Source organism: Stylophora pistillata, chromosome 6 (genome assembly GCF_964205215.1).
Source record: "Stylophora pistillata chromosome 6, jaStyPist1.2, whole genome shotgun sequence".
NCBI lineage: Eukaryota > Metazoa > Cnidaria > Anthozoa > Scleractinia > Pocilloporidae > Stylophora > Stylophora pistillata.
Window position 1 is genome coordinate 17,465,556 of NC_142524.1, and position 10,641 is coordinate 17,476,196.

At 40.4% G+C, this 10,641-nt stretch overlaps 1 pseudogene; it reads right to left on the reverse strand.

The window, feature by feature from the left end:
• Positions 1 to 8,879: 8,879 nt before the first annotated feature.
• Positions 8,880 to 10,321, reverse strand: LOC148728596 (uncharacterized; annotated as a pseudogene).
• Between the last annotated feature and the right edge of the window lie 320 nt (positions 10,322 to 10,641).

Sequence of the window (10,641 nt, forward strand, 5' to 3'; positions counted from 1 at the left end):
AGACTATGGAAATTATCTCTTGCACACAAAGCACCACAAAATTTGCATATCAGGCTGAGCAAGAGTTCGTGACTGTAATTGGTACATAGGGTGGACAAGATTGGGTCTTTTAGCCATATTCCTCTTTTCTTTTGTTTTTGACAATCGTTCCGAAGTTTTCAATCAAATCAGTTCAAAACAGGAAAGAGGTCTCGATGGTTTTCAATTGACAGAACTACCCTACGTAGTTTGCATAGCGCGACATTATAATATGATAAATTTGCGAACATGGACTGGCGACTCCCGAAAGAGCAAAAACCTGTACCATTTCTCCAAGAGCAGAAACACGCAAAGTATTGTCTTTCTTAAATTTAGAATTTTTATTTAGTTCACGTGGGAAATAAAACATGCACTAATGTTGTTAATTTAATTACATAAAATTGAAGTGTTCGATTCTTCGAAAGTTAGTAACAAGAAAGATAAATTCTTGGTAAAATAGTTTATTAGCGATCTAAAGAGAAATCTGCTACCCCAAAGCAACGAATTGTAGAGAAAGACCGCATACTTCCTCCCCCCACCCCTCTCTCCCCCGCCACTCCATGAGCAAATTCAACTGTCACGAAAGTTCGTTCGGCCTTTATGCAAATTGTTTTAGAGATTCAAGCGTAACAAATTTGCATACCGTCTATATAGTCAACTCGATCAGTGTTTTAATAAATTTTGTCGCAAAGAACACTAAAACGTCGTATTAAGAACACAAGGAATACAAATTGCAAAGTTTAGAAGTTTTCAGGAGCAGCCGTTTTGATCGAGCGGCGACATAAAGTGACGTTGCAAATGTCAAACTTGCAGAGACCGCAGAATGGAGAAAACGGCAAAACAGACTGAAACTCTGGACTCATATGAACAGGTAAGAATAAAATATTTGAGTTAAGGCTATTATATTCACTTGCAATTGCTACGTGCATCGGAGTCGTGTTAATTTTATTATATCAATGTCTTGATGGTCATACGTACAAAACAGGATGTTGTGATTTTTTTGTCTTCACTATTTTCAAAAAATTGTAAAAAATATTAAATTCATTTCCCCAAACTAAACTTTACATATTCTGAAAGATCATCAACTCTAGTATTATCATTCGTAATCTTACGAAATTCTGAGAAATGGCACATGCTGAAAATTATCGTTGTTTTTCGCCTACCGTTTTACGCAACACGGGAGAGCCAGAAGCTTTTGACTTCTTTTGAATACTGGAATTAATCTAATCTTTATGAAATCACGGTGTTTAGGCAATGACAAGTTGAACAACAACTTGGAACTGTGATAGCTTTCTCTAGCGCAGTTTTTTTTCGATACGCGAGTCGAGTGATTCATGACCTATTTTAAACCTGTTCGGTGTCGCCAAATCGATCCCGGGACTGAAAACGAAACGTTTTGGTGTTTTCGGAAGCAAATAATTTTTTTAAGGAAAAATCTGCACAGCAATTGTCTACTTTCTAAAGGCTACTTGTATGCAAAAGAACGGCGAATTTTAGTTTTTCAACTTTGTCTTGCAATGTTTGATTTTTGCGCGGATTTGCTCTTAAAATGCTTGTTCCTATACAGGAATGTACCTTGCATATGACCTGCACAGTCATAAAGAATGAGATAACGAAAAAAGTCCGGCAGTGCATTCCACCGCTTAGCTGATCGCATGAAAAGTAAAAACAGGAGTTAAGAGCATAATGAAGTTGCCACGAAGATTATAGGACTAAGATCGGAGCGAAAACATATTCTTCATATAAGCAGGAAAATGACTGAAAAACAAACTCTCCTATAACAGTATGAGGAAATTCTGAACGCGGTTGTTGCACAACGACGTAGAGTTGACTTTTGAAAGAAGAGTAGTGTGTGGATACAACTAATCTCCAAGTAGAGATCTAAGTACACTTTTATTAAGTGCTTCAAGCTGATCCACATTGCGTGCTCCACATAAGTGCCAGACAGAAGAGAAATGATAAAAATGAAGTCAACTATACGCTTCAGATTTCCCTGCGTATGAGTTTTCGATAGCGCAATATGACATTAAATTGATTATTAATATTTTTTGCATACATTCGATATATGTTTAGAAAAATTCAGGTTATATATTTCCATTTCAAAAATGTCTAACATGTCCTTTACCGGAAAGGAAAAACCATACTCTGTATCACCGAGGACTAGACCGTGATACTTGGTCTCATTAACTAACATCCCATTTTCATGGTGCCACAAATGTGGCCACCCGACATCAAGAGATACGCATGCTTCTAGAGCTGCCGGATTGACGTGGGAGTAGTAGATCTGATGATCATTCGCATAAGCGTTCAACTTGACTTTCTTGACATGGAAGAAAATATCGTTAGTAAAAATGTTAAATAGTATAGGACCTAGCACCCTCCCCTGCGCAACCCCACGCTTGACGCTTTCCCAAGTCGAAAAGGTATCTCTAACTTTTACTCTCTGAGTTCCTTCAGGGAGATAGTTCCTAATTAGGGCACAGATTTTGTCGTCCATACCATAGGCCCTTAGTTTCGAAAGGAAGAGTGGATACTGAATGACATCAAGCGCATTGGGGAAATCCAGAGAAACTACCGCAACGAGCACCCCCCTGTCTTGCATCATCCTTCAGTCCTCCGTCAATCATAGGAAAGAAGTCTCGCAACTATGAAACTTTCTACAGGCGCTTATGAAATCTGATAAGAGTCCATCGTAGCATTCGTACATCTGCTCCAATAGAAGCCTTTCAAAAATATTGTTTAGAGCAGGGAGCACAGTTACTGGCCTATAGTTGATCTTACAAAACTCGTCGTCTTTTTTATACGAAGGAGTCACCATGCCCATGTTCCAGCTTTATTCCTTGCACCTTAAGCCCTCGAAAATTGTAGCAGGGGAGTCTACAACTGTGTGATGACCTGCGTAAAATTTTCATGTAAATAGCAACGTTGTCATTACCGATATTACAACATGTAATGTCATTTGGACGGCATTGAATAGTCAGGTTCAAGCTTTCAATAGTGCATGGTATTCTTACAAATGCTGATATCCAGAATAAACATTGATATACATGTAAGGAATTGGTCACTAATTGTGTGAATTTTAAAGGTTGGGAATGTGGAGAAGCAAGGACCTATCCACAATTAGAACTGAATTTAATGGGCACTATCCTCTTTTAATTCATGTTTTCACTGCCTTCTTCCTTCAATGTTTAGGAGGACACGTGAAGAAAATGGTTGGGTTGAAATATATATTACAAAGATTTGCCAGCTTGTTTCAGCATAAGTGGAAAAATGGAAAACATAGCTGTGTATTTAATGTATAACCTGAGTTCTTGCACGAGTTATCCAATTTCAACAAATCCAAGTCTTTTCAAAAGCTTTCATGTTAACACTTTGTCTTAGTGAACCGGTGAAGGTCTTAGTAGATGGTCAAATGAATACTTTTTTCAGATCAATGAAGCTTATTGTTGTGTTTCATGTTAGAATGTTGCTTTAATTCCACCTTCCAGGAAATTCATCCACAGGCTGACATGAGATACCATTTAGAACCCCTTTAAGGCCAATAACAACATCTAACTCAACTTTAAAACTAACGAGAAAACTTGATTGATGTTTGTAATTCATTTCTGTAATTTACATGTACGTTAAATATTATTATTATTATTATAAATGAGATCCAGTTATTTTTTCTAGGTTTCTATAAACATCTTCATTATTGAATCCTAAGTCTCTCTTAATCATCAAGTGTGAAAAATAATCTTGTTCTAGCTTGTCTCCGATTAAATCAAACTTCCGCAGCGAGAAAAAGCAGGTGCAAGATAAAATTCGTACTTCAGTAGCCAAAGTTGCCAAGATCATGTATGAGATACTGACATTATATGCAGTTACAGCAGAGGTTATCGAATTAGATAACAGAAAACTCTTAAAAGGACGCCATGTATCAATAAGGAAACGCGAATCTTCGAAAGACAAGTAAGAAATAACAGGTTTACCATGGGTTGAAAGTAACTTCTTTTTAATTTTCTACGCTTATCAGGAGAGGGTGACACGTTGGAGAAATTTGTTGGAGCAGTGTCCCCCTCCCGTCTCCTCTCCAACACAGACTGGTCCCTTAGTCCTCTAGATAACCTCTTCGACAGCCTGTGCTAGAAATTTTTAATAAAGTGAAGAGTTAGAAATGCATTTACTGGAGCTCCGCTCAATCTATCTTTTACAAAAAAATGCGTTTTCACCTGTTTTAAGATACCTTTGGCAAAACCATGTTTTTGAACCCGATCTGAGCTTGTTTTAAGGGCAACCGTAGCGCTTTTCACTTTCTGGCCAAATTGCGCTGACAACATTGCATTTCACCAGGATTTCGTGTTTTCTTGCAGATATAAACGCAATGTAATAAAAAATGCGCGTTTCTGTTCGTTTGCACATACGTTTAGCAAAACCGTGTTTTTGAGCCCTATTAGAGCGTGTTGTCACCAAAAATGAGCCATTTTGCATACTTTGGGCTGAATTTCGTTGAAAACGTTGTGTTTCCGCCTGACGTCAGATTCTATGTTAATTTAAGTGAAAACATTGCGTTTTGGCTTGTTTGCAGCGTTTTTAGCTGGAAAACAGCTAGCTTTGCTAAAAGTACAAAATTACGTATGATGCACGATCCTCGCAGTAGAGAGCGCTATTTATGCAATAGCGAAAATCAGACCTGAAAAAAATAAGGCCTGTACGGAATTCGAACCACTGACCTCTGCGATACTAGTGCAGCGCTCTACCAATTGAGCTAACAAGCCAACTGAGAGCAGGCCGTTAAGTTGATTCGAAATAAACCAGTGATGATAAATCAGATACAATGAATATATGAAGTTCATATATTTTGAACTGCGGTATTAGATACGTATGATGCACGATCCTCGCAGTAGAGAGCGCTATTTATGCAATAGCGAAAATCAGACCTGAAAAAAAATCAGGCCTGTATGGGACTCGAACCACTGACCTCTGCGATACTAGTGCAGCGCTCTACCATTTGAGCTAACAAGCCAACTGGGAGCAGGCCGTTAAGTTGATTCGTAATAAACCCGTGATGATAAATCAGATAAAATGAATATATGAAGTTCATATATTTTGAACTGCGGTATTAGATACGTATGATGCACGATCCTCGCAGTAGAGAGCGCTATTTATGCAAAAGCGTAAATCAGACCTGAAAAAATCAGGCCTGTACGGGACTCGAACCACTGACCTCTACGATACTAGTGCAGCGCTCTACCAATGGAGCTAACAATCCAACTGGGAGCAGCCGTTAGCTCAATTGGTAGAGCGCTGCACTAGTATCGCAAAGGTCAGTGGTTCGAATCCCGTACAGGCCTGATTTTTTTCAGGTCTGATTTTCGCTATTGCATAAATAGCGCTCTCTACTGCAAGGATCGTGCATCATACGTATCTAATACCGCAGTTCAAAATATATGAACTTCATATATTCATTGTATCTTTATCATCACGGGTTTATTACGAATGAACTTAACGGCCTGCTCTTAGTTGGCTTGTAAGCTCAATTGGTAGAGCGCTGCACTAGTATCACAAAGGTCAGTGGTTCGAATCCCGTACAGGCCTGATTTTTTTCAGGTCTGATTTTCGCCATTTCATAAATAGCGCTCTCTAATGCGAGGATCGTGTGCATCATACGTATCTAATACCACAGTTCAAAATATATGAACTTCATATATTCATTGTACCAGTAAAAAGTTAGTACGTTTTTAGGGTTTTTATTCTTTGGCCAAATGTCGCTGAAAACATTGCGTTTCAGCTGGATTTTACTGTTTTCTTACAGATTTCAACGCAATCTAGAGCAAGAAAGGTTTAACCATGGTGTTAAAGATCCTGATTTTGATGATCTTCAGGTTAGGCTACCCCCAAATGTCCTCCGTTTGGAGGAAGGCTGCGCTCACTCTGCCAATTCTCACTTTTACATCGGCATCCGTCCCATTGTATTGTCAAGAATGCCAACTAGGTAAGTAAAGCTTGTCATGTCTTTTAATTTCTCAGTTAGCTCATTTCATTTCATTTTGAGCTTACGGAGCGCTTTTAAACATCACCAATATTTCAAAATCCCAATATCGCATTTTGTAGTAATATCCGCACGGAAAGACTAGGCTGAACTTTGTGAAAATCGCAACATCATCATCTACGTCACGACGTAATCCAATTAGGCACCCCGTAGTTAAATTCGGAATTACAAGCACATTTTAGAAGTTAGCACCGTGTTCGATCAGGAATTCAGTACAGGAAGCTAAGCTTGCATAGCTAACGAAGGCAGGTTGGTTTTTATCCCTGCTCTCGTTTCAAGGTCTCGTCCATTTCCCATGGCAAAGTTGTTTAAAATAACACATTCCGTGCGCTAGCGGAGGGCGTCTGTTTTTCTTTGCCCAAGCCGTTTGAGACGGGAAGCAATCTGATACTAATGTAGATTTAACATACTCAAGCGTTTGTCACGCAAGGTCGAAATAATTTCAATGACAAAAACATTTTATTGGTTCCTTCTCGCGGTTTTTCGGCCACGAGAATCACTTTTAATAAACTTTTTAAATAGATAATATAGAATATATTACCTCGGGAGAGTGTTCACCAACAAGCGGAGCTACAACTGTGGGAGGACTCGCCCCCACGCCGTTGAAAATCCCTATGGTAACTATATTTAACGGAAAATCATTAGACTCAGTCGTGAGTGAAAGAAGACACTGTGGTACGGTTTGGCTCGAAGATTATCAAACAGATGACATTGTTTGACGGAGGGATACTGAGAGTCTTGTGCTAGAAGAAAAAAGTGATGCGGGGATCAATTCAAAGCTTCAACATGGCTCCCCCCTCATATATTGGTCAAATTTTGGTCCTCGGTCGTATTTGTGCGGACCTCGCTGCGCTCGCTCCGTACTACCACCATGATTTTGGGCCAACAATCCTCAGTACGGCCCTCGCGCTTGGTTAGTTAGAAATTATTCTTTTGCGGCAACTGCTTATTTGTCTTCCTTTGCATAGCCTCTGTAATTAAGAAGGCTGCCACATTAAGTCTCTGTAAGTAGACCGCAACTTTAAAGAAAATCCGGAACAACGTGGCGTGCCACTTTGGCAGTTTGTTTAGACCGGCGCTTTGCAACATTTTTGGAAAACTTCCTCGAAGTGATAATTTTTAACGAGGGTTAGCTAGAAAATTGCTCTAAAAAATGCCTTACTAATCCTGCGATAAGGGTTGCGCGTTTTTTCCTTAGTATGGCTGGATAACTCGTCTAGAAAGTACGGCATCTTTGTGACCTTCTCCTTCATCCAACGCCCAAGGAACGGTGATGCCCAGAACAGGTGATCTAGTCCGATTGCTGAAGGGTGTGTTAAGAATTGGCGCTCAATCCAAAATCAAATCTATTGCGGCCTCAACATCGGTATTTAGTCCATAGGCCAGGGCCCGAAAAATGGCCTTTCAGTACCACTCGGGGGGAAAAATGCTATCATATATTTTTGAAAAATACAGTTAATCTAGTTTAATATTATATATGATAGCAGTGTCCAATGAGTAGCTGAACAGGTAATATCACGTGATCAAGTGACGTCACTGCTCTCCACAGAATTGACAGAAAACAAATGATAACTGGCTAACACTATTCTTTTGAAGCGCGTTAACCGTTTTTTAAGGGTGTTTTATGTATAAAAATGATACAGGTCTCTTACAGATGAGTTTTTTAACTAAAATGCACTTAAATGTACGCGTAAATTTCTGAAACAGTTTTGTTTCAAGTCTCTTCTCGCAAAATTCTCACCAAATGGAAGAAGAAAATAATAGCAGAGTAGTATACGGCGTCTGTTGAGACATACCCGAGGAGACTGGAACCGAGTTTACTCGGACAAAGAAATTCAAGATGGCGACCGGAAATGAAATCAGATGCATAGTCACGTCGTGAAAATCTAAAGGTCCCAGGTTCAAATCCGGGTCTCGACCAATTTATATATATATATATATATATGATTATACCTCGAGATTTAGGTTACTTGAACTTTTACTGCAACTCTGAGTTTCATGCCTCTTGCGAAGCAATCGTTAGGCAACTGCCAGAATTAGGATTAGGATTAGGATCTCCTTCAAACCCACTAACCGTTCCTGTACATGTCCATCCCAATGGAGTAAGTCTTGCTACTGGTTCCCAGGGTTGCCCTCGAACAACCTTGAACGAGTAGTGTAGTTCAGCATAATCACCTCCAATCAACAAGTCTACTATTGAACGGATGCCTGGGTTTGGAGACTGTATCCCTTTCAAGTGGGTACAATTTACTGCATACTTTCCGCAGTCAATAGCTTTCATGTTTCCTGTGACTCGTTCGGCTGTGGATGCACTTCTCGTAACTTTCACATTTCCATCCAAACTTTCCAACTCGACCTCAACTGGCATAGTCTCAAGGGTTTCAACCTGTCCATTTAGAACATTCACAGTTACACTTTGAGGATGCCCTTGAAGTCCAAGCTCAGCGGCTACGTCAGCATTTAAATACGTCTTCGTTGAAGCATCGTCCAGCAATGCATTCACTTTAATTCTGCGATAGCCGTTCTTCAGAAACACTGGTACTGTGCGCAGGGCCACAAATCTTGGTTGCACAATCTGTGAAGTCAATGCGGTGTGAGACCTCTCTGTTACCTGCTGAACTGGGTCTTGGGGAAGAGTAAGAGTCATTTTGTTAATCGTTTCGCTCTCTGCGAGGACCTGGGAACCACCTGATGCTCCTTGTTCCACATCACGGCGGTCAGGAGAGTTCACCTGTTCACTTCGATCTGGTGCTACAAGATCTCTGTGCAATAATCGGTTGTGAGTGTTCTTACAATTATTTATCCCGCAAATTCTTGATTCATCACGCGTTTCTCCACTATGATCTCCTCCTAAGCAATGATAACACAGTTTAAGGCTCTTGGCAGCTTCCCATCTCTTTGGAAGGCTCATAGCCTCGAACCTGTCACAGCGCCAAACTCCATGATGACCACCGCAAACTTTACAAGGTCGAAATCCAACTCCTCTCTGATTTCCTGAAGATTTCTGCGTGTTACCGAAGAAGGTCACTCCACCGTCCTTCTTAAGTCCTTTCTTACTCAAACTGTGAATTGTTTCCGATGCTACTGTCCGAAATTCTGCTTTCCTGGATGATGAACTCTCTCAACGTTTCCAATGACTGCCAACGACCATTTTCATGAATCCACCGGTGATAATGCGCTAACATTTCTTCTGTCAATTTCTTACACAAACTGAGGTACAGTGATCCGCTTCCTAATTCATCATGCCGACCAGCTTCCTTCAGGTTTACCACAGTAACATCTAAAAAATCTGCAAGTCTCTTGAGGTCCCTTGCATTTTCAGGGCGAAGTGGCTTCAAGTTCTCCAATTCTTCCAAATGCAAGGCAACCTGACGCCGTTTGCTGCCAAATTTTCGTTCCAATCTTTCTTTTGCCGTCTCATAAGCCGTCGCAGAGTAGCCCAAAGGTTCCACGACCTTTAATGCTTCGCCAGATAAATATTGACGTAACTGAAGCAATTTATACTCTGGTGTAGCAGGTGCCTTGTCCACACACGCCATGAAAGCCATTTTTCCAACCCTCATACAACCTTTTATCACCACTGAATACGGCAATTGAAAGACACTTGAGCTGATTCCACATATCCGTAACAAGCGATGGCGTTGAACGACTTTCTTCTAAATTGTTCGCAGAAACTTTTCTTGTTTCCAGTCCTTTGAAATCCGATTCTTTCAAATTTTGAAGTTCCCCTTCAACAAATAAACGACTTTGATACTGGCGACCTACTTCTTCCAAATCTTCTTTGTCACGAGCGCTATCTTGTTCTCGCTTAATTTGCTCCTCTAGAGTTTGCTTTTCCACGCTTTTCCGTAAGACGCTTTCTTCAATTTGACGTCGACGAGTATTTTCAGATGCGTCACTTGCCAAACTCGATAGTTCGTCCTTCCGATTGTCCAAATATTCTTGAACCTTGTCATGAGCCTCGGAAAATTCCACTTCTAATCTGTCCATTTCATCGCTGAGCTTTTTGCGTTTTTCTCTCTCTTTGCAGCTCAAATATTCTTGAGATAATTCTTCCATTGTTGACATTGCGCGTTCTTGCACTTCACAGAGCTTTTGACAAACTTCCTTGACTTCCCGCCGACTCGGATAATCTTCTTCGTCTAGAAGGCTCAACAACTTGTTCTTTATCCTAGTGAAGGCTGATTTATCCTTCGCCTTTTGCTGCTTTAAATTTTCGATACGGTCCTCCTCTTCGTCCATAGCTTCGTTGTGCTTTCCGTCCACTGACATAATTAGAACCCCGCTGTGCTACCATTAAATGTTCACGCCATGATCCCACTGATTAACGCGATTGTCTCCTGTTCACACACTAATTAGCGCAATTGTCTCCTGCTCAACGTTTCCCAAAAGATGGAAATCAATGAAGAGATACCCTAAGATGCAAAGTCCTGAAGCTCAGAAACGTGTCGCTGAAGCATACCATCAAGCAGAATGTATGGCGCTAAAACAGAAGATTCAGGAGATTGAAAAGAATCTTGCTGCACAGAAAGAACAATATCGAACCTTGCTAGAACAGCGTCAAAGTGAGCTGCAACAACTGGAGGGAGGTC